Genomic DNA, 25,122 nt, shown 5'->3' with positions numbered 1-25,122 from the left:
ATGTGGAGACAAATAAAAGGGTTAGACCTTCCCAATTCTATGTTTCCCTAATTATAGGAGGCAAATTAGTCCACAATTGCATGATAGATTCAGGGGCTAGTAGCTCAGTAATGCCTAGGTGTGTTGCTGATGCTTTAGGGATGAAATATGAGCCCATTGTTAGGGATGTGTTACAACTAGATGGTAGTACTGTCAAAACCATAGGTATCCTTAGGAATGTAGAGATGGCCCTACATGCATGCCCCAATTATACTGTGATTCAATATATATCTGTTGCTGAAGTCAAGCCCTATTTTGCCATTTGTCTTTCAAGAGACTTCACTGCTCAGATTGGTGGATTCATATCTGCTGATTGGTCATATATGTCATTTAAGACCAGATATGGAGCCAATGCCTCAATTAGAGCAGAACCTCAAGCCCTTCATCACACTGAATCCTACACCCCCAACTTCATCAATATGAATTGCCCTATTCTAGAGATGGATGAAAATGACATAGTAAATGAGCCTACCACTTCCATAGTAGGGATTCCTGATTTCTTCTTGGATGAGTGGGAAAATGCATATCAATTTGAACCTATGTCAGAAATTCTTGAGACAGGCCTTAGTACATATTGCATAATAGAGAAAGAGGCTCAAGTTCCTGATCTTGTTGGGACTAATGATGGTATAAACAGAATCTGGAGTATGTACTTTGATGGCTCAAGGAATAGAAATGGATCAGGGGCCAGTGTTATGTTGGTCTCTCCTACTCAAATAAGATACTACTTCTCCTTCAGGCTCCAATTCAGTTGCACCAATAATGTGGCCGAGTATGAATCCTTGATTCAAGGTCTCTTACTCGCCCAAAAGAGGGGAATCCAAGCCTTGAAAGTATATGGAGATAGTGACTTGGTAGTGAATCAGGTGAGAGGCCAGAATGTCACCAAAAATGGCCTGCTCAAGTCTTACAAACACAGAGTCTGGGATTTTCTTGAGGGTTTCAATGCATTTAATATTCAGAGCATTCCTAGGAAAGAAAATAAGCCTGCTGATAGACTTGTAGTGGTGGGTGCAGCTTATGATGTACCAAGGAATCTTGAGGAGGAGAAGAAGCAACAAATTAGGATGGTAGTGAGGCCTGTCATCCCTAACAACAACACTCATTGGAAAGTGTTTGACTCCGATGAGCAAATTGTGAGTTTTTTGCAGAATGAGGCAAAATTCTCAAATAGAAACCAGTCAAGGCTGCAAGATCAGTATGGTGATCAGATCATTCACCTTAGTTATAACAAGTTTCCCAAGGGTCTCATTACTTTGGAGAGTGTTTTTAATTTTGATGATCAAACAAGGGGCAAAGGAATAAATCTAGTTGCAGAAAAGGATGATTATGCCCCAGTTACAATTGCTGATGGAAAATCTCTGAATATGGGGAAGGTATGTTCTGAAACTAAGCAAGAAAACTTCATTCATTTATGTCAAGAATTTAATGATGTATTTTCTTGGACATATGATGACTTAAAAGGGTTTCATCCTAGTTTGTTTCAGCATACCATAGATCTAGTTGATAAGGCCAAACTAGTAAGGCAAAAACAGAGGCCAGTGAATCCTAAGATTGAGCCCCTAATGAGAAAAGAATTATCCAGGTTGATTGAGGCCAATATAATATTTCCTGTCAAACACTCATCATGGGTAGCTAACCTTATCCCTGTAAGGAAGAAGAATGGGGAAATTAGATTGTGTGTGGACTTTAGGGATCTTAATCAGGCTTCTCTTAAAGACCACCATCCTCTCCCTTCCATGGAGAAAATTCTATCCAAGGTTAGTTGTTCAAGGAGATTCTCTTTTCTTGATGGATTCTCTGGTTACAATCAAGTGCTGGTTAAAGAATCTAATTGAATAAAACATCATTTACTACTAAATGGGGCACCTATGCTTACTACAAGATGCCATTTGGACTAACAAATGCAGGTGCCACATTTCAGAAGGCAATGGAGATGGCCTTCAAAAAATTAATTGATAAGTTTGTCCTAGTATACCTTGATGATATAACTATATATTCAAAAGATTTAGAAGATCATTTTGATCATCTAAGGCAGGTATTTCTAAGATGTAGAGAGTTTGGGGTTTCCCTCAACCCAGCCAGGTGTGTCGTTGCTACAAGCCAAGGAAAATTATTGGAACACATTGTATCTGAGGATGGTCTAACCATTGATCTAGAAAGAACAAAGGCAATACTTTCCCTTCCTCTTCCTAAACACAAGAAGGGGCTGCAAAGTTTCCTTGGTAGAATAAACTTTTTGAGAAGGTTTATCCCTAATCTTGCTACCATGGTGAAACCTCTTACATCAATACTTAAGAAAGACATGGTTTTCTCATGGACCAAGGAGGGGAAGGAGAGTTTTAAAGAGATCAAGATAGCCATAGCCTCAGCTCCTACTCTCATGAACCCAAATTTTGAGAAAGATTTCATCCTCTACAATTTAGGTGGTGAGTCAAGTATCTCTACTGTCTTGACTCAGACAAATGGCAAGAATGAGGAGAAGCCCATAGCTTTCTTTAGTGAAGGGCTCAAAGAATATGAAGATAAGTATAGATTTGTTGAGAAGAAAGCCCTTGTAGTCATTAGAGCCTTGAAGAAATTCAAGCACCTTTTATCCCACAATAGGATCCATTTGTTGGTGCCCCATACTAGTGTAAAAGATTTTCTATTAAGCAAGGATATCAGTGAAAAAAGAGTTGGATGGATCACTAGGGTAATGGAATATGATGTTGATATTTAGATTACCAAGCTAGTAAGAGGGAGAGGATTGTGCAAAGAAATGTTATCAGGTCAGGATTCTGATGAAGAGGCTGCTATGGTATTAATAGAGCAGCAGGAGGAAGGAAATGTTAACGACTCAAAGAGTTGGATAAATAATATGAAGAGCTTCTTATCAGGGGATGGATACCCTCAGGGATTGGATAGAGCTAAAAGGAGACAATATAGACTGCAGTCCATTCCCTACGTTGTGATTGATAGTATCTTATTCAGGAGGGATTTTAATGGGACCCTATTGAGATGCACTGAAGAGGATCAAGCTGAGAGGATGATTAAAGAACTTCATGATGGCCCTGATGGTGGCCACTTCTCTGCAAGAACAACTGCCATGAAGATCATGAGGGTTGGTTATTATTGGCAATCTCTGTTCGATGATTGTTATAGGTATGTGAGGAAATGTGAGAAATGTGCTTTCTTTTTAGGCAAACAAAGGCTTGCAGCTCTCCCCCTTCATCCTATTCAGGTGGATCAGTCCTTTACCTAGTGGGGTTTGGATTTTATAGGCCCTATTAATCCTCCATCTAGTGCAGGTCATAAATGGATTTTGGCTACTACTGATTATTTCACTAGATGGACAGAGGCAGTTGCCTTGAAGGATGCCACAGAACCATCAGTGGTTGAGTTCCTTGATGGGATTGTATCTAGGTTTGGGGCTCCTTCTACTATCATCTTGAATAATGCTAAATCTTTTGTTGGAACCCAGATTTGTGCATGGGAAATGAATCACAATATCTACCTAAGCACATCATTAAATTATTATCCCCAGGGCAATGGTTTGGATGAGTCTTCCAACAAGAATCTGATCAGAATCATGAAGAGGACAATAGAAGACAATTAGAGGGTCTGGCATAAGAAATTAAGAACTACTCTATGGGCTGATAGGATAACGCCCAAAAGATCTATCGAGAATTCACCTTTTGTGCTTGTATATGGTAGGGAGGCTAGACTCCCAATTTCACTAGAATTCCCTTCCTTGGAGTTGGCTCATTAGCTAGAATTGATTGAAGATAGTGCCATGTCAGTAAGAATGGTAGAGCTGATGGAGCTAGAAGAAAAAAGGGATAAAGCTATGAAGACCCTGGAGTTGCATCAGCAGCAGATGAAAAGGAGTTTTGATAAGAATGCAAGGGCCAGAACCTTCAGAGAAGGAGATTTAGTCCTCAAGTGGTACTCCGACAGAGCGAAACCAAGAAGACATTCTAAGTTTGATGCATTGTGGAGTGGCCCTTACCTAATTGCCAGTTGCAAATAGGCTAATGCATTCCAACTGAGCAGACCCAATGGTGAAGTTCTGCCCATCCCAGTCAATGGAATTTATCTTAAAGCTTGCTTCTGATGAAGATTGTGAATCCATGTACATAGTTAGTCTAGTTCCTTTTCTATTATTTCTTGCCTTTCAAGAAGTGCACATGCATAGGGTTCTCCTTTTGAGTTGCCAGCTTTCAAAGTTTTGATAGTCTCAGGTTGCAGAGGAAGTTTTTTTTTTCCTTCAGCTACAGAGGAAAATCTAGAGTTTTTAATGTTTTGATTTCCTTGCAAAAAGGGTTAGGGTTTTGCAGTTCTCAGATTTGTACCTTTCAGACCCATTTTGACTCCATAGCCCAATGGATTGTTTACAGGCACTGGTCTTATGCATCGAGTAGGCTCATGCCCCATGTGAGTTCCCAGAATGTTACCATATTTTGTTTGCTCGGCCAAGTTTCAAAATTTGAATGTTACCCCGCCCAACAGTCACGTCCCCGATTACTAATATTTTAATACCCATGAAGATATCAAAATTACCTAACTTTTGAACCTTATGATATTTTAATGCCTCACAAGTTTTTCGCCGTCAGATCAAGGCCGATCAATGGTCGTCGCCATCTCATTATGATGAAGTTGTGCGAGGGTTACAATAGCGACGTAGCAACAAGGCACCACGTGTCCGGTGGGTCTAGCTTGAAGGGTAGAGGATGGCGCATGTCAAAAATGTTCTGCAGCACCATAGGCGCTATGTTGCTATCACGCGTTGGCCCAAAAAATTCCATAGCGACATAGCACCCACCAAAAAAGGTGTGCCGACGATGGTGAGTCAGCATGTTCGATGGTGAGGTTTGGCGGGCCAAAGAAGATAACAATGAGGTTTTAGGAAAGCGATTGGGTTATGTCAGGTACTTCATCTGCCCAATTGGCAGAGTCTGGTGTCACGATGGCAAATCAGAGGGAGCCACGTGTGCTAGATCTTCAGTTCAGCCAACATAGTCAAGAGGCGAGTCTTCATGATCGTTAGATCTGCAGAGATCAACAACTGTCACCATATCGCCATGGTGAAGATGTGTGACCTTTACCATAGAGACGTAGCGATAAGGTGCCACGTGTCTGGGTGGGACCTTATTTCATCCCACCAATGCAGTAGGGATTAAATGACTGATGAACCAATAGGGAAGTGCCACATGTACCACAGGCCTAGTGAATTACGAGGGAGGATGGTTGCAGGAAGGTGGCTCTTCGTGGCTGTTAGATCAAACAAGATCAACGACTATCGCCATATCACCATGGTGAAGATGTGCGACCTTTACCATAGCGATGTAGCAATAGGTCGCCATGTGTCAGTGGGGCCAGGTCTCGCTAGGGTGCGGTCACTGAGGTATTGCCAAGTGTCAGTTGGATACAACAAGGTTGCAGACGTGGCACCAAATATGATGGGCCCAGGGTAAGGACAGCATGGAGTATGACGAGTCTTCATGATCGTCGGATCTAGGCCGATCGATGATCGTCACCACCTCACTATGGGTAAGTCACTTGAGGTTTATGTTGGTGACAAAGCACCTTGTTGACACGTGTCTCGCTAGTCCAATCAGAAAGGATGGTCAGTGGCTGGCGATTAATGTAATCATCATAGTTAATATGAATATCTGCAAGGGTGGTGCAGTTAGTCCGATGATGGAAGGTCAACCACGAAGACTTCCCCCGATGGCAGAATGAAGAAAGGTAATTGGCTTGCATGACCCAGCTGGCTTGTATAGCCTGTTTGACTTGCTTCAACCCTATTGATTCATGAACCAGGAAGCAAAGATGATCAAGGTTATCTTGCGATCTGATCTTCGCAATCAATTTTGACCTTTCTTGAAATGAATGCAAGCCATAGGGAAACACTCCACCATCTCAGCCGATCCATCTACTTTGTTAGGATCATTCATTGGCACCGCTTCTATCTACTCGAGGTGTTCCTTCAGTCAAAAATCTGATTTTGTACTTGAGAACCATGCTTGAGTGTGATTTTTGATCAAATTTCTTGGGGTTCAATGGCAATAGTTGAGCAGTTAATACCGAATCATTTCCCTCAGTTATGCTTGAACTATAAAGGCAATTTCGTAATCTTTTCCAAGGGTCGACTCTTTCTAATTTCTCTGATATTGCTCTACAACTCTCAATGTAGCATTCCCTGTGCCTTTGAACCAAATGATTCTCTGTTTTATCTCCTTCAGCCATTGATGTGTATGTGCATCCCTTTTGCCTCTCATTGGTGTATTGTCGAGATCTATAACCTACATACAGTATCTGTTTCTTGCCTACTGGATAATATATAAGTGAGATTCCTCTTTCCTTGTGTTATTCAGTTGTGCTTCTTGATCTACATGAGGTTATTAGATGAAAACAAAACTGTATGTATATATCCTTAGATTCATTCTAGTTCAATAGTGCATATATGGGCAGAAATGGGTCTAAACACTTTATTTTGGTGCATCACCTCCATAGTTTAGGTAGGGTAGAATTTTTTTCTGCATCTCCTTCTTCCCCTTTTCCTTCTGAGAGTAGTTAGGTGTGCCCTGATAGTAAGAGGAAGCCGGCCTTCTCTAGAGACACAACCTCGCAGTTCAAGTCCCACAGCTTGGAGGTTGTTTCCATGTTTCACTAGGTTGTCCTCGCGCATAGGCCTTGGACAAGGGTGCAAGCCTAAGTGACAATAGATGCCATTCTTAATCTGATGAATTTAAAGATCAACAAAGAATTTGATCTCACCAAACATTGACATTTCAAATTCCTTCTTCATTTTTCCTAAAAATTCTTTACAAAGATCATCATTTCCTATGAACAAAGTATCATCTACAAATATTTTTGCTAAAATAATCTAATTATCTAGTCCTTCCTTGATGTACAAGCTATTGTTATCATTAGTTCTTTGAAAACCAATTTGAATAGGATGGTTATGCAATCTTTCATACCATGCTCTACGGGCTTGTTTCAGACCATACAATGCTTTATGCAATTTGTAGACCATGTCCTTCTAGTCTGGATCAACAAAACCTTTAGGCTATTCAATGTAAATCTCTTCATCTAGTATACCATTGAGAAATGCTAACTTGACATCCATCTGATTAAATTTGAATCCTTTGTATGAGCATATGCAAGTAAGGTTCTAACACCTTCTAATCGTAAAATAGGAGCAAAAGTCTCTCCATAGTCTACACCTTCTTCTTGAGAGTATCCTTTGTATACTAGTGTAGCTTTGTTCCTTGACACCTTACCATCTTCATTGGACTTGTTTCTAAATACCCACTTAGTTCCAATCACATTTTTTTTCTTTAGGCCTAGATATAAGAGTCAAAGTTTTATTTTTCTCTACCTATTCTATTTCTTCATTCATAGCTTCAATATAGCTTTCATTTTTTAATGCATCGTTGACATTTCTAGGTTCAAAATTAGTAAGTAAACAAGTTCCTTTCAACTTACTTCTTGTCATTGTTCCTTCAGATTTGTCTCCAATGATTTGATCTGGTGCATGATACTTTTTGACATATTTGGCTAGCACAAGTTCCTTTCCTTTTGAATGAATTTCATTGATATGCTTCTGTGTTTCAACTTCTAGTTTTGGTTGCTCAGGCTCACTAACTGTTGATTCGATAGCTTCTATTTGCAACTTAGGTCCTTGCAACTCGGTAGGCATTAGATTGGTTTGAACTTCTTGGAACTTGGTTACAGAAGATTCATAATTTATTGGCATGCTTGACACTGTATTAGGTTCAATGAAAACAAATCTCCTATAGTCTTTAGGTTCCCTTTTGCTTTATTCTTTAGTTCTTTCTGCAAACTCATCAACTTTTACATGTGCACTTTCTATGACTTTGTGAGTAGAAAAATTCGAACATCTACATGCTTTACTTTTGCAAGAATATCCCAAAAATATTCCTTCATCACCCTTCACATCAAATTTACCTTTTCTAGATTCTTTCAAAATGTAACATTTGCTTCCAAATACTTTTAGGTAACTTACATAGGGTTTGTATCCATACCATACCTCATAGGGGGTTTTGAATGAGTCCTTTTTCAGCTGTACTTGGTTCAAGGTATGAATTGTAGTGTTGATAGCCTCATTCTAGTTTTGATAGAAATTATTTTTTCAATCATTAAGGTTCTTGCATAGTCCATGATAGATCTATTCCTTCTTTAAGCTATTCCATTTTGTTTAGGAGTTCTAGGTGCTAAAACTTATCTTTTGATTCCCCTTTCAATGCAAAAGTTATTGAAATCATGTGAAACGAATTCACCTATTCTGTTTAACCTCAAACATTTTAGTCTTATGCCTATTTATTTTTCTACTTTGGCCAAATACCATTTGAACTTTTCAAATGCTTCTGATTTCTCTCTTAGGTACATGATAGTCATCATTCTTGAGTAATCATCAACAAAAAGAATGAAATTATTTTTACTAGTATAACTTTCAATGCCAATAGGTCCACACAAGTCAGTATGTACAATTTAAAAAATTTCTTCAGACTGATATTTCTTGCTTTTAAAGCTAGTCTTTCCCATCTTGCCAATTTGACAATTCTTGCATAGACCAACCTTAGGTTTTTTTATGTTAGGAATGACTCTTACTTTCCTAAATTTGCTTATTTTTACCAAGTTATCAAATTTCACATGACATAACCTCCTATTCCATAACCACCTTTCTTAAACTTGAGCAATAAAACATGAACATTCACCAAGTTCAAGATAAAACAAGTTAACTTTTGTTTGGGTGCATGACCCAATTAGCTTACCTTTGCCATCCAGAAATCTTGCTTTTCCATGCAAGAATTCCACTTTGAATCCATTATTGAGTAGCTATGCCACACTCAAAAAATTGTGTTTTAGTCCTTCTACCCAATATGCAATATCACATACAAGTTCCTTGGTTAGTGAGATTCTTCCTTTTCCTTTTATACAACAGGGTTCATTGTTACCAAATCTTACACTACCACCATCATAGTCTTCAAAACATTCAAATTTAGTTTTATCACCACTCATGTGATGAGAAAAACCACTATATATAATCCATGTATCATTTTTTCTCACATGAAAAATGAGTGCCATTTCTTCATCAATATCAAACTCATCTTTTATAGCAATGTAAACAATTTCATCTTCTTCTTCATCATTAGAATCATTAGAATCTTTAGCTATGAAACATGTTTTCTTACCTTTATCTTTCAATGATTTGAAGTCTTTCTTGCTATTGCACTTTTGACCTTTCTTCTCATCCTTGTTCTACTTATTTGGGCACCTAGCAACAATATGTCCAATTTCTTCACAAGAAAAATAGATTAGAGGAACATTACCTTTATATTTTCCTTTGCCTCTTGAATATTTTCTTGCTAGCAGAGCTTCAACTACCTCAAGATCACTGTCTGAACTCTATTCTAATTCTTCATCACTATCTGATTGAAGATCCTTTATCTTCTTGCCTTTTTCTTTGAGTGAAAGCTTGGCTTTGAATGCCCATTCAATGTTCTTAGTAGCTGAAACATAATTATCATAGTTGTCTAGCTCAAATGTAGTCAATCTTCCAACTATGGTCTCTAGATTTATCTTATGATTTGCTTCACATCTTCTTTCTTGAACTATAGAGACTCTAATTGCATAAATAGGAAGTAGAGTTCTAAGAACTTTACTTAAAACTATCTCCTCCTTGATATCTCCTCTAGATTCTTTGATTGCACTAACACTTGCTTTAACTCTTTCAACATATTTTGCTATGTTTTTATCCTCTCTCATCCTCATTTGATCAAACTATCCTCTCAAACTTTCTGCCTTGGATCTTCTTACATTATCATCACCTCCATAGATCTCTTTAAGCTTGTTCCACATATCAAAAGTAGTTTTAAAATCCTTGATGTCATCAAATTCTTTATAACTTAGAGTAGATGTAATATCTAGCACCATGTTGTTGTGAGTCTTCTTTTCAGCAATATCATTGACAAATAATGTACCAGTAGGTTCTATATAATTTTTCATCAAGGTAGTTCAGCCCTAAATCACCAATAGAAGCTAGATGAAGTCTCATCAATCCTTTCCATGCTGAGAAGTTGTCCCTCTTAAGCCTTGGAATTTCCCTCTTGTAAGCCATCCTGATCTTTAGCTTAGATCTTTGAAATCTTTTCTTGCAAGCACCAAAATCTCTAATACCAATTGTTTGAAATATAGATGAAGTAACTAAGAAGGGGGATGAATCAGTTACCACAAATCAAATCTCTTGATCCCTTAGATGTCTCAAATAACTAGTTACTACTATCACTCGGTAAACACATCACAAAATGTTGTAACTCGGTAGATTAACTTCTTACTGATTTTTATGGATTCATAATTATTAGTAAGCATGCAAAAGTAAATAACATGATCACACGAGACACCAAATTTAACATGGAAACCCAATATGGGAAAAACAACCAAGTAACTAGTTACCAATTTTTTCTCTTTTGAAGTGAGCCCTGTTAGGAACCAACCCTATTAAAGGTTACAATACACACTATTAGGTGTGACCCAGTTAGAAATTTTTCATCACCCTATTAGGAGTGGCCTTGCTAGGGGTCTTTAGAACAATTCAACTAAATTATCACCTTGTTAGAGGATTTACAAAATGGTTCTTAAACCAACTCTGTTAAGAGATTTGAAATCACTACTAAAATGGTTAGAAAGTAACAATGAATTGACCTGAATATAATACAACTAAATTTGCTGATTACAGATCTATATTCTATACTATTAGATCCTTCTTGATCAAATATAGTTTTACTATTCCTCAATGATCTCTAATCATCCTTCAAAATTTGCTCTTACAATAATTAGTCCTCCTTCACATTTATATTACATCAAATCCATCACACACACTAAGAAATCACAACTTGACCTCTTATATATACCATTTATATTATCAAGTTGACTCATTCACAAGTTACATTTTACCAATAAACCATACATTATTTAGCTAAATATTTTTAAAAAAAAACTTTATTCCTCAAAAAAATGAAATCTTTGATTGGCTGACCCTACTAAGTAAACATTGCTTCCAAAAATAATATCTTGAGTTAACCATCACAACTTAGTTAACACTACAAAATCGGCAAGATCCTTTGGCTACTGAGTTAACTTGATAAAAACTAAATTTCCTTCACTATCCATGAGAGCTCAGTAAGAACTATTTCCTGCACTATTTCCCTTTGATGACCAAGTGATCTCAGTAACAACTAAATTTCTTTTGCTAAACTTGAAAGCTTAGTAACAACTATCTGCATAGGGTAAAGCCTGAGAACACTCAGTAGACACTATAAACCTTCTTCACTAACCTCCTAAGCTCAGTAGACTTTGTCTTTTGTCTTGCTAACCAACTGATCTTGGTAGACTCTATCTAATGAATGATATGACATTTGTGTAACATCAAAGACAACACTCAATTGAACAATTGTATCCAATAGTCACTTCTATCAACATACATGTTATCTTGTAGAACATTAATATAGCATTAGATAGACATTGGGGTGGTGCAGTTTGAGGATTGAAGATGTGGTGATGCACACTTGGCTTGATGTTGTATAGAGTATCTTCATTATGTGGTTAAGAGTGCATGCAAAAATATGAAGATAAATAACAATTCTTCAAGATTTGTTGAAGAAAAGGTTGAGAAAGAGTTCCAAAGGAGCAACTACAAATTATTTGAATATATCTCCCAAGAAACATAGAATATTGTTAAGCATAGCTCTAAAGAGGTAGAAGACATGACAAAGATACAATGGTCAATTATGCACATTTTGACATTGCACATGTAAAGGATTGTGAAAAATTGGAGTTGATAGTATTATGCAAAGATGTAAATTTGTAATGTAATTTGTATTTTATTTTCTTAAGGTGGCCCTATATTATAATTGTAAATTGTGAAAGCCTCAATGCTAAGTCAATAATTAGATTAAGGGGTTGGTATAAAGGAAATTATTTTCCTTTTTGGTAATGAGTGAGAAAACTATAATCTTAGCATATGATTGTGTAATGTGAGTATGTGTGTTGGAAATATGAGATAGGCTAAGTTACTGAGAGGGGAGGGGTGAATTAGTAACCAATTAAAATTTTAATATTAATTCCCAAATTATTCCTTCATATGTATTATGATCTAATTGCTTATATGAAAACATGAAAACATTAAGACATTCATAACACTTTAACACATAATATGGTGAACCACAAGCATTAGTACTATAGTATAAACTTGGCCTATTAAGGATTACAATGATCACTTCTAATGATCTATCATGTTAGGAGCAATCAAGCCTACTAGATCCACCTTAAAAAAGGATTTGCAAACATACAATGAAGTATGCACTCAGTAAAGAGATTTACAAAAGACTATTAGGTCTACCATGTGAAAGGTTTTAAGTATTCCACCTATTAGGATGAATCAATGGCTTATCTCTAATCTGCAACTTTGATTTGTTGAGTAAGATTCCTTTGGAGTGAAATGATCACCTTGCTATGATGGATAAATATTTGTTGTTCCTTATACTACTTCTAGCCTTCTTACTTTACACTTTCTACTCTTAGTGTGTCTTTCCTTTTAATATTCCATTTTTTGTGCATATATTTGGATGTGATACAATATATTACATATATACCAATCCAATTTATAATTCATCAAAGTCTATTGTAATACAAGTTTCACTAAAATACACAAAGTCAGCCCAATTGTCATTACTCAACTTCTAAAGACAAACTTGGTGAGGTTCTAATAGTCAAAAACCATTGTCAATGCTTGGTATTGTCATACACTTGGTAGACGTAGAAGCTCAGCTCATACTAATCACTCCCAAGTAGTCTAAACTTAGTGTACATTGGTGAGTTGGTGAACACTGTGAGACTCAGCATATAAACTAAATCACTTGGTTGATGTTGTATAGCTTGGTCAACACTAGATTCACATTGTTAAAGTTTTGATCTCAATAAACACTAGAAAACTTAGTTTGCATTAAGAGACTCAATAAATACTACGAAACTTTGTTTACATAGATAATCACCAACTTGGTAAATACTACTAAGCGTGAATTGAATATTATTCCTAGAACTCTATAGAAAATATAGAACTTGATATGCCCAAATTACTTGGTTAACACTATAGACTACAAGATAAGCTTGCTAGCTACTAACCATCTAATTAAGTGTGTGTGTCACTAAGAAAAAAACTTGACTGTAATGTAAACAATTTCCCCCTTTGGCATTAGTGACAAAAACACTTATATCAATCAAAACTAAATTCAAAAAGTTTTAAAAATAGTAATCTTTAGTCTCCATCCTATGTCTTCAACTCGGTTGCATACTCTGTTTTTGAGATTTTTCAAAATTGCTTTTGTAAGAGATGTTTCATCTGAATACTTGTACATGTATATGTATAATATCATGATGCTCCCTCATACATATATATTCAATATAATTTTTGCATTATATACTGTTGGAATTATAGATGGAGTAACTAGGGGTGAGGGGGTGAATCAGTTGCCAAAAATAATAATTCAACAGATCCTTTATATGTCTTAAATACCTATTTACTACTGATACTTGGTAAACATTGTAAGAATGTTGTAACTCAGTAGATTAACTGGTTACTAATCATCTAGCATTCATAATTATTAATATGCATGCAAAAGTTAAATAAAATGAACACAAGAGACACCAGATTTAATGTGGAAACCCAATATGGGAAAAACCAACAAGTAACTAGCTACCAATTTTCACTCTTCTGAAGTGAGCCCTATTAGGAGCCAACCCTATTAAAGGTGACAATACAAATTGTTAGGTGTGACCCTATTAGAGGATTTAATCACCCTATTAGGAGTGGCCTCGCTAGAGGTCTTTAGAATGATTCAACTGAACTATCACCTTGTTAGAGGATTTACAAAATGGTTTTTAAACCAACTCTATTAAGAGATTAGAAATCACTATTGCAATGATTATAAAGTAACAATGAATTGACCTAAATAGGATGCAACTAAATTTGCTGATTACAGATTCTACACCATTAGATCCTCCTTGATCAAATATAGCTTTGCCGCTCCTCAATGATCTCTAATCATCCTTCAAATTTGCTTTCATAATAATCAATCTCCCTTCACATTTGCATTACATCAAATCCATCACTTGCACTTAGAATTCACAACTTGACTTCACATATATACCTTTCAAATTATCAAGTCAGCTCATTCATAAGTTACATTTATCAATAAACCATACATCAATTAGCTACAAATATTACGTTAAGAAAATAAATGTTATTTCATAAATCAATGAAATCCTTCATTGGCCAACCCTTGCTTGGTAACTACTACTTCCATAAATAATTTCCTAAGTTAACCATCTTGACTTCGTTAACATTGTAACATCTATAAAATCCTTTGGTTGCCAAGTTAACTCAATAAGAACTAAATTCTTTTGTTGTCCATGAGAGCTTAGTAAGAACTATTTCTACTATATTTCACTTTGATGATCGAGTGAGCTCAGTAATAACTAAATTTCTTTGTTTATCCTTGAAAGCTTGGTAGGCTCTGTCTTTTTCCTTGCTAACCATCTAAACTTGGTAGACTCTATCTTTTGCCTTACTAACCATCTAAACTTGGTATACTTTGTCTTTTGCCTTGCTGACCAACTGAGCTTGGTAGACTATGTCTTTTGCCTTGCTAACCAACTAAGCTTGGTAGACTCTGCCTTTTGACTAATATGACATTTGTATAACATCAAAGACAACACACAATTGAACAATTGTATCTAACAATCTCCCTCTTTGGCATCAATGGCAACACAACATGTCATAGTAGAATAAAATTTGAAGATAGGTCTTTACAGACAGATTACTTCACCCTCTCCCTCAAATACAGTAATCTCCCTCTTACACAAACTCTTATTATTTTTGCAAATTTTAGAAAGATATTATAGTATACTCTCCCTCTTTGACAACACATGCCAAAGACTACACAAATAAAATGAATAGCATTGTACCTGATATATTGATTCATATGCAATGTCTTCATTACTTTGTTGCATCAACTGATAGATCCTCAATTTTTTTCCTATTGATGCATCACTAAAACTATATTTTAGTGAGCTTTAGATATCAGAATGACCCCTAACTTACCTATTAGATACAAGAATGCATCCTTAGGTAAAGCCTTTTTGAATATGTTAGCAATTTGTTCCTTTGTATCGACATATTCCAATTTGATTTCCTTTTCTTGTACCAATTCTCTAACAAAGTGATACTTTATAGCAATATGCTTGGTCTTTGAATGCATCAATGGATTCTTGGATATGTTAATTGCACTTATGTTGTCACAAAACATAACAACATGTTATTTGATTTCTTGCTTCATACCTTCCAATAATTTTTTGAACCACACAATGTTTGAGTAGTTTACTACTGCTGCAACATATTCAGCCTCTGTTGTGGATTGGGATGTATAGTTTTACTTTTTACTTTTCCAAGAGACCAACCTCTTTCCAAGAAAGAAAGCTCCTCCACTTGTACTTTTTCTATCATCAACATTCCCTACCCAATCTACATTAGTGAACACTTTTAAATTTAGATTTCCTTCAAGTTTATACCATAATCCATAATCTTCAGTTCCTTTTAAGTAGCTCATGATCCTTTTGATTGCCATCATGTGATTTTCTTTTGGTTCTATTGAGAATCTTGGTACAATTCCTACTACAAGAGCAATGTCTAGTCTTGTGTGCACTACATATTGTAATTTTCCAATCATAGATCTATACAATGTTTGATCCACTTCCTTTGATTCATCATCCTTGGTAAGTTTCAATCTAGTTCACATAGGAATTCCAACTAGTTTGCAGTCTTCCATACCAAATTTTTTTAGTATCTCCTTGATGTATTTAGATTAACTAATGTAGATACCATTCTTACTCTAGTGAATTTGAAGATGAACAAAGAATTTGATGTCTCCAAGCATTGACATTTCAAATTGTTTTTTCATTTGTTCTAAAAATTCATTGCAAAGATCATCATTTCATGTGAACAAAGTATCATCTACAAATATTTCTACCAAAACAATCTTATTATCTGGTCCTTCATTTATGTACAAACTACTATATGTCATTAGTTCTTTGAAAACCAATCTGAATAAGATAGTTATGCAGTCTTTTATACCATGCTCTAGGTGCTTGTTTCAAACCATACAATGCTTTATGCAATTTGTAGACCGTGTCCTTCTTGTCTAGATCAACAAAACCTTCAGATTGTTCAATATAAACCTCTTCATCCAATATGCATTAACAAATGCTTACTTGACATCCATTTGATAAACTTTGAATCCTTTGTATGCAACATATGCTAGTAAGGTTTTGACACCTTCCAATCTTGCAATAGGAACAAAAGTTTCTCCATAGTCTATACCTTCTTCTTGAGAGTATCCTTTGCATACCAGTCTAGCTTTGTTCCTTGACACCTTATCATCTTCATTTAACTTGTTTCTGAATACCCACTTAGTTCTAATTACATTTTTGTCTTTAGGTCTAGATACAAGAATCCTTTTTTTTTCTGTATTTTTTCTATCTCTTTATTCATAGCTTCAATCCAGCTTTCATTTTCTAATGCATCTTTGATAATTCTATGTTCAAAATCAGCAAATAAACAAGTTCTTTTCTACTTACTTCTTGTCATTGTTCCTTTTGATTTATCTCTAATGATCTGATCTAGTGCATGGTGCTTCCTGACATATGTGGCTAACACAGGCTCCTTGCCTTTTAAGTGACTTGCATTGTTATTCTCTTGTGCTTCAACTTCTAGTTTTGATTCTGGTTGCTTGGGCTTGGTAAATGTTGATTTGGTAGCTTCTATTTGCAACTTGGGTTCTTGCAACTTGGTAGGTATTAGCTCGGTTTGAACTTCCTACGACTCAGTTACTGAAGACTCAGGAGTTGAAGATTCTTAATTGACAGGTGTATTTGGCATTGTATCAAGTTCAATGTAAAAAAATCTCCTGTAATCTTTAGGTTCCCTTTTTCTTTCTTCTTTAGTTCTTTCTGCAAACTCATCAACTTTCACATGTGCACTTTCTATGACTTTGTGAGTAGATAAATTCAAATATCTATATGCTTTACTTTTATAAGAATATCCCAAAAATATTCCTTACACACCTTTTACATAATATTTACCTTTACTAGATTATTTTAAAATGTAACATTTGCTTCCAAATACTTTTAGGTAACTTACATTGTGTTGGTAGCCATACCATAACTCATAGTGGGTCTTGAATGAGTCTTCTTTCAGCTATACTCAGTTCAAGGTATGAACTATAGTGCTAATAGTTTCCTTCTAGTATTTGATAGAAATTCTTTTCTCAATCATTAAGGTTCTTGTATAGTCCATGATAGATCTATTCCTTCTTTCTGCTATTCTATTTTGTTTAGGAGTTCCAAGTGCTGAAACCTATCTTTTGATTCCCCTTTCAATGCAAAAGTTATTGAACTCATGTGAAATTAATTCACCACCTCTATTAGACCTTAAGCATTTCAGTCTTTTTATTGTTTCGTTTTCTACTCTGGCCAAATACCATTTGAACTTTTCAAATGCTTCTGATTTCTCTCTTAGGTACATGACAATCATCATTCTTGAATAATCATCAACAAAAGGAATGAAATTATTTTCACCAGTATAACATTCAATGCCAATATGTCCACATAAATCAGTATGCACAATTTATATGATTTTTTTAGACTCATAGTTATTGTTTTTAAAGCAAGTCTTTCGCATTTTGCCAATTTGACAATTCTTGCATAGAGCAACCTTAGGTTTCTTTATGTTAGGAATGCCTCTTAATTTCCTGAATTTACTAATTTTTACCAAGTTGTCAAAGTTTACATAACATAACCTCCTATGCCAAAACAACTTTCTTCAACTTGAGCAATAAAACATGAACATTCACCAAGTTCAAGATAAAATAAGTTAACTTTTGTTTGAGTGCTTGATCCAATCAGCTTTCCTTTGCCATCAAAAAGTCTTTCTTTTCCATACATAAATTCTACTTTAAATCCATTATTGAGTAGTTGTGCCACACTCAATAGATTGTGCTTTAGTCGTTCTACCCAGTATGCATTATCACATACAAGTTCCCTGGTCAGTGAGATTCTTCCTTTTCCTTTTATACAATAAGGTTCATTGTTACCAAATCCTACACTAGCACTATCATAGTCTTCAAAATGTTCAAACTTAGTTTTATCACTAGTCATGTGATGAGAACAACCACTATTTATAATCCATGTATCATTTTTACTCACATGAGAAATGAGTGTTATTTCTTCATCATTATCAGATTCATCCTTTATAGCTATGTAAACAATTTCATCTTCTTCTTCATCATCAGAATTATTAGAATCTTTTGCCATGAAACATGTTTTCTTACCTTTATCCTTGAATTATTTGAAGTCTTTCTTGCCATTACACTTTTGACCTTTCTTCTCATCCTTGTTTTTCATATTTGAGCACCAAGCAACAATATGTCCAATTTCTTCACAAGAAAAATAGATTAGAGGAACTTTACCTTTGCATTTCCCTTTGCCTCTTAAATATTTCCTTGCTAGCAGAGCTTCAGCCACCTTAAGATCACTTTCTGAACTCTGTTTTGATTCTTCATCACTATTTGACTGATGATCCTTTATCTTCTTGCCTTTTTCTTTGAGTGAAAGCTTACCTTCGAATGTTAATTCAATGTTCTTGGCAGCTGGAACATAATTACCATAGTTGTCTAGCTCAAATGCAGTCAATCTTCCAACTATGGCCTGTAAACTTATCGTATGATTTTCTTCACATCTTCTTTCTTGAATTACAGAGACTCTGATTGCATAAATAGGAAGTAGAGTTCTTAGAACTTTACTTATAATTTTCTCCTCCTTGATATCTCCTCCAGATGCTTTGATTGCACTAACACATGCTTTAACTCTTTCAACATATTTTGCAAAATATTTTCATCCTCTTTCATCTTCATTTGATCAAATTTTCCTCTCAAACTTTCTGCTTTGGCTCTTCTTACATTATCATCTCCTCCATAGATCTCTTTTAGCTTGTTCTACATTTCAAAGGTAGTTTTGCAATCCTTGATGTCATCAAATTCTTCATAACTCAGAACAGATTCTAGATGTATCATCATGTTTTTGTGAGTCTTCTTTTTAGTAATGTCATTAACAGATAATGTACTAGAAGGTTTTACATATTTTTCATCAATGTACTTTAGCCCTATTTCACCAATAGAAGCTAGAGGAAGACTCATCAACCCCTACCATACTGAGGAGTTGCCCCTATTAAGTCTAAGAATTTCCCTCTTATAAGACATCCTAACCTTTGGCTTAGATCCTTGAAATCATTTCTTGGAAGCACCAAAAGCTCTAATACCAATTATTGGAATTATAGATGGAGTAATTGAGGGGGAAGAGAGGGGGGGGGGGGGGGTGTGAATCAATTACCACAAAAAATAATTCCACAAATCCCTTAGATGTCTTAAATACCTATTTACTACTAATACTCGGTAAACACTATAAGAAAGTTGTAACTTGGTAGATTAATTGGTTATTGATCATCTAGCATTCATAATTATTAATATGCATGCAAAAGTTAAATAAAATGAACACAAGAGACACCAGATTTAATGTGGAAACCCAATTTGGGAAAAACCACCAAGTAACTAGCTACCAATTTTCACTCTTCTGAAGTGAGCCCTATTAGGAGTCAGCCCTATTAAAGGTTACAATACACACTATTAGTCATGACACTGTTAGAGGATTTAATCACCATGTTAGGAGTGGCCTTACTAGAGGTCTTTAGAATAATTCAACTGAACTATCACCTTGTTAGAGGATTTTTAAAATGGCTATTAAACCATCTCTGTTAAGAGATTTGAAATCACTATTGCAATGACTAGAAAGTAATAATGAATTGACCTAAATAGGATGCAACTAAATTTGCTGATTACAGGTCTCTATTCTACACCATTAGATACTCCTTGATCAAATATAGCTTTGTTTCTCCTCAATGATCTTTGATCATTCTTCAAATTTTCTTTCACAATAATTAGTCTCCCTTCACATTTGCATTACATCAAATCCATCACTTGCACTTAGAATTCACAACTTGACTTCTCATATATATCATTTAGATTATCAAGTTGGCTCATTCATAAGTTACATTTATCAATAAACCATACATCAGTCAGCTACAAATATTATGTTAAGAAAATAAATGTTATTTCATAAATCAATTAAATCCTTCATTGGCCGACCATTTCTTGATAACTACTACTTCCGAAAATAATTTCTTAAGTTAACCATCTTGACTCGGTTAACATTGCAACATATACAAAATCCTTTGGTTGTCGAGTTAACTCAATAAGAACTAAATTCCTTCATTGTCCATGAGATCTCAGTAAGAATTATTTCTACCATATTTCTCTTTGATGACCAAGTGAGCTCGGTAACAAATGAATTTCTTTGTTTAACCTTGAAAGCTTGGTAGGCTCTATCTTTTTCCTTGCTAACCATCTGAGCTCGGTAGACTCTATTTTTTTCCTTGCTAACCATCTGAGCTTAGTAGACTCTATCTTTTGCCTTGTTGACCAACTAAGCTTGGTAGATTCTATCTTTTTCCTTGTTGACCAATTGAGATTGATAGACTCTATCTTTTGACTAATATGACATTTGTGTAACATCAAAGACAACACACAATTGAACAATTGTATCTAACAATATACATATTCTCATCTTCTCCCCTTTTATTGCATCTTTACATAATCTCCCCTTTTACATATTCTCCTCCTTTTTGACATAAATTCCAAAGATGTATTCTATACGGTTATGCTAGAATGTGACAAGAAGTTAGAATTTACTTTTAAAATCAAATATTGTCTTGTTACAATTTTCTTACAACACCTTGCTTGTATGCAATGCAATTCAAACTTTTTCTAATAATTCCATCATGAGATCAGCTATGGAGAAGTTATCATGGATGAGAGTTTTGGCATGTGCAATGTGTTTCCACAATGCATCCATGTTTAGAAGAATTATGCCTTGTATATCTACAAGTGTAGCATTATCCTCACTTCTTCCCTTAGTAATTTTACTTGCATATCATTCAAAAATCTGATCTTTGTATAATGAGTAGAACTATAGGTTGGGTCAAGTGATAGCTAGTGTGTATTTTCCTTCAAATCTTCATCTATCTTGGAGAGTTTATCTTTGATTTTTTGGGTGAAGATAGATGTATCACATAGTTTACCAAATAGAGAAGTGACATTGTTGGTAGATGTTTCCAATGAGCTAAGAATAATAGACAAGTCTACTTGATATATTGCAATTTTCTATGCAACTATCTCCAATACTTTGTTTTCAAATTTCTTCTCTGCTATTTGCAAAAAAATTTCTTTCCCATTCAAATCTTTATTGAATTTTTGTACCACTTCTACTAATTGAACCAAAATAGGTTGGGATGTATCAACCTCAATGTTGAGTACATTTGCAAGAATGTTCTTTGCATCTTCTAGCATTTGATTTTCTCTATGATAGATTGTGGTGTCTGATCAAGAAAGTACTATATATACTTCATAAATTCTTTGGGGTTCAAAGCATCAACCTAAAAAAAAAAATTAGGCCCTATTTTATCAGGATTTTGGGCCAACATGTAATTAGTAATTATAATCCTAAAGTAGTTAAAAGACTTGTATAAAAGGGCTTAGGGTTAGGGATTATTTCATAAGGTATGGTGCAAAATTGGTTCTTGTGGGTGTATTGAGCTGTACGGGATTATAGATTGTAATCAAGTTGTAATCATTGGATCATAAAAATATTGGACTTCTTGTTTGGTGGATGTAGCCCAAGGATTGGGTAAACCATGTTAAATCTTGGTACCTTGTGTTATTTTCTGTGTGATCTCTTATTTTTTGTTATTGGTTATATTTGCATGGAATTTTTATTTCTATCCATGGTTTAATCCTAACAAGTGGTATCAGAGCCTAGTTATTTTTTAGTTATCATGTGGGTGGAGGCTATCAATATTGCTATATATTTGATTAATAGAGGTCCCTCTACTACTTTTGGCTGTGGTATTCTAGAAGAGTCATAGACTACTAAGAAAGTGAGTTATTCTTTTCTCAAAACTTTCAGTTGTGAAGAATTTTCTCACATAGATTTTGAAAATAGAACCAACCTAGAAGTTAAGTCAAAAAACTATGTATTTGTTGGATATGGAATTAATGAGTTTGGTTATAGGCTTTGGGATTTTGAAAATCATAAAATTGTAAGAAGTAGAGATGTCATATTCAGTGAAAAAGTGTTGTACAAAGATCAGTTGCAGCAACATGAGAAGAAAGAAGATGATTATGTAGTGCTAGATGATACTCCAAAAGCTAATGTTCTAGCCATTCCTCATGATGTGAAACAACTGTAACAACAAACACCACACACACCAGTGAATGTTAGATAGTCAACAAGCCAAATTAGACCTCCACAAAGATTTTCTCCCTCTTTGTATTCTATTTTACTTACTGATGCTGGTGAACCTAAAAGTTATGATGAAGCTATGCATGTGGATACTAAGATTCAGTGGAGTCTGCAATGAAAGATGAAATGGACTCTTTGCTAAAGAATAAGACATGGGATTTGGGAAAGTTTCCTACAGGTAAAAAGGATTTATAGAATAAGTGGGTTTATAGTTTAAAAAAAGAGGATGGAGGTAAGAAAATATTTACAGCTAGGTTAGCTGTAAAAGGATTTGCACAGAAAAAGGGAATTGATTTTGATGAGATATTTTTTCCTATTGTTAAAATGACTTCTATCCATACTATTTTAATTCTAGTGGCTATAGAAGATTTGCATTTAGAGTAGTTGGATGTTAAAATAGCCTTTCTTCATGGTGATTTGGATGAAGAGATATATGTGGCTTAGCCATAGGGATTTGCAATCAAATGTAAGGAGAAATTAGTGTACAAAATGAAAAAAAGTTTTTATGGCTTGAAGCAAGCACCTCGGCAATGGTATCTAAAAATTTGATAGTTTTATGCATGAGCATGGTTATAGTAGGTGTCATTCAGATCATTGTGTCTACTTTAAGATGTTGGATGATGATAGCTACATTATTTTATGTTTATATGTTGATGATATGCTTGTAGCTAGGTCTAACATGGATCACATTAAGGGGCTAAAAGGCCAATTATCACATGCATTTTCTATTAAAGAATTTGGGGCAAAAAAACAAATCCTTGGTATGAATATTTGTAGAGATAGGAAGACTAGAACATTGATGTTATCTCAGGCTGATTATGTTGAGAAGGTGTTGCAACATTTCTCTACAGAGAATGCTAAAGCTGTTAGCACACTTTTACCTAGTTATTTGAAATTGACTAAGGAGATGTGTCCCAAGACACAAGAAGAGGAGGATAAGATGTCCAAGGTACCCTATGCTTCAACTATAGGAAGCTTGATGTATGCTATGGTATGTACTAGGCTAGATATTGCACATGTAACGGGAATTGTTAGCAAGTATATGAGTAATCCAAGAATTGAGCATTGGAATGCAATTGAATGGATTGTCAGATATTTGAGAGGAACATCAAATAATTGTATACACTTTGGGGGCTCTACTTCTAATTTATAGGGCTATGTTGACTCAGATTTGGTAGGGGATATTGATACCAGTCAGAGTACTATAGGTTACATCTTTATTGTTGGTGGGGCAGTTGTGAGTTGCGTTTATCCACTACAGAGGTAGCCAAGGAGATTATATGACTTTAGTTCTTCTTGCAAGAATTAGGACATCCTCAGAAGGATAATTATTTGTTCACAAATAGTCAAAGTGTCATTCATCTTGCAAAGAATTTAGCTCTGCATTCAAAAACCAAACACATATAGTTGCGATAGCATTTCATTCAATTAGTTTTGAAGGATGGACAATTAAAGCTGGAGAAGATACATACCAATGACAATCTAGTAGATATGTTGAAAAAGGTAGTAACTAGGGAGAATTTGAACTCCTCTACAGCTTTGGTTGGTCTTCTAGACTGAATATAAATAAAAGAACATTAGAGTCCAGGGTGGTTTGATCCAGTGGGAGCCCCATGTGGTAGTGGTATTGCTACAGGATCAGTCTCCAAGTGGGAGATTTTTGTTTAGTGTGGAGCCTAATTAGTCCCCAAGTGGGAGATTGTTAGATTGTGATGACTGATTAGGAAAGTACTGTACATACTTCATAAATTATTTAGGGTTCAAGGCATCACCCCAAAAAAAAAAAGAAATTGGCCCTATTTTATCAAGATTTTGGGCCGACATGTAATTATTATTTATAACCCTAAAGCAGTTAAAATACTTGTATAAAAGGGCTTAGGGTTAGGGATTGTTTCATAAGGTTTGATGCAAAATTGGTTCTTGTGGTAGTATTGAGCTGTAAGGGATTACAGATTGTAATCAGGTTATAATCACTGGATCATAAAAATATTGGACTTGTTGTTTGGTGGACATAGCTGAGGGATTGGGTGAACCACATTAAATCTTGGTGCCTTGTGTTCTTTTCTGTGTGATCTATTATTTTCTATTATTGGTTATATTTGCATGTAATTTTTATTTCTATCTATGGTTTAATCCTAACACTCTATTTCTCTCCTCTCCAAGCCTCTATTTCTTAGCTTTCTTCTACAAAATCTCAACTACTATATGCATTTGATTAGGATTTTGAGTAGAGATATCACAATTTTGGATTAGTATATCCTCATCAAGATCAATGTCTTCTTCCTTATCTTTGCCTTTGCTAGACACTTTAGTACTTGGTTGAGGCTCACTCAACTATCCTTGTACTAATTATTTGCATACTTGGAATAGTAACAATGGTGGAAATGGAAGGACTATCAATAAAAATAGATATTGCACTAATTGAAGACATACCTTGTTGCTGAGTGGCCACAATTGATGGAGGGGGCACTAACTACTTAGTAGATGAAGTGTTGATCACTTTAGTCAATGAAGTATTGAGCTAAATAGGTACAGAGATTGGTTGAAAAC

This window comes from Cupressus sempervirens, chromosome 5, assembly GCF_028749045.1.
Source record: "Cupressus sempervirens isolate cs-2001-9-10 chromosome 5, ASM2874904v1, whole genome shotgun sequence".
Lineage (NCBI taxonomy): Eukaryota > Viridiplantae > Streptophyta > Pinopsida > Cupressales > Cupressaceae > Cupressus > Cupressus sempervirens.
The sequence above is the reverse complement of the archived record's forward strand: the minus strand, read 5'-3'. Positions refer to the sequence as shown.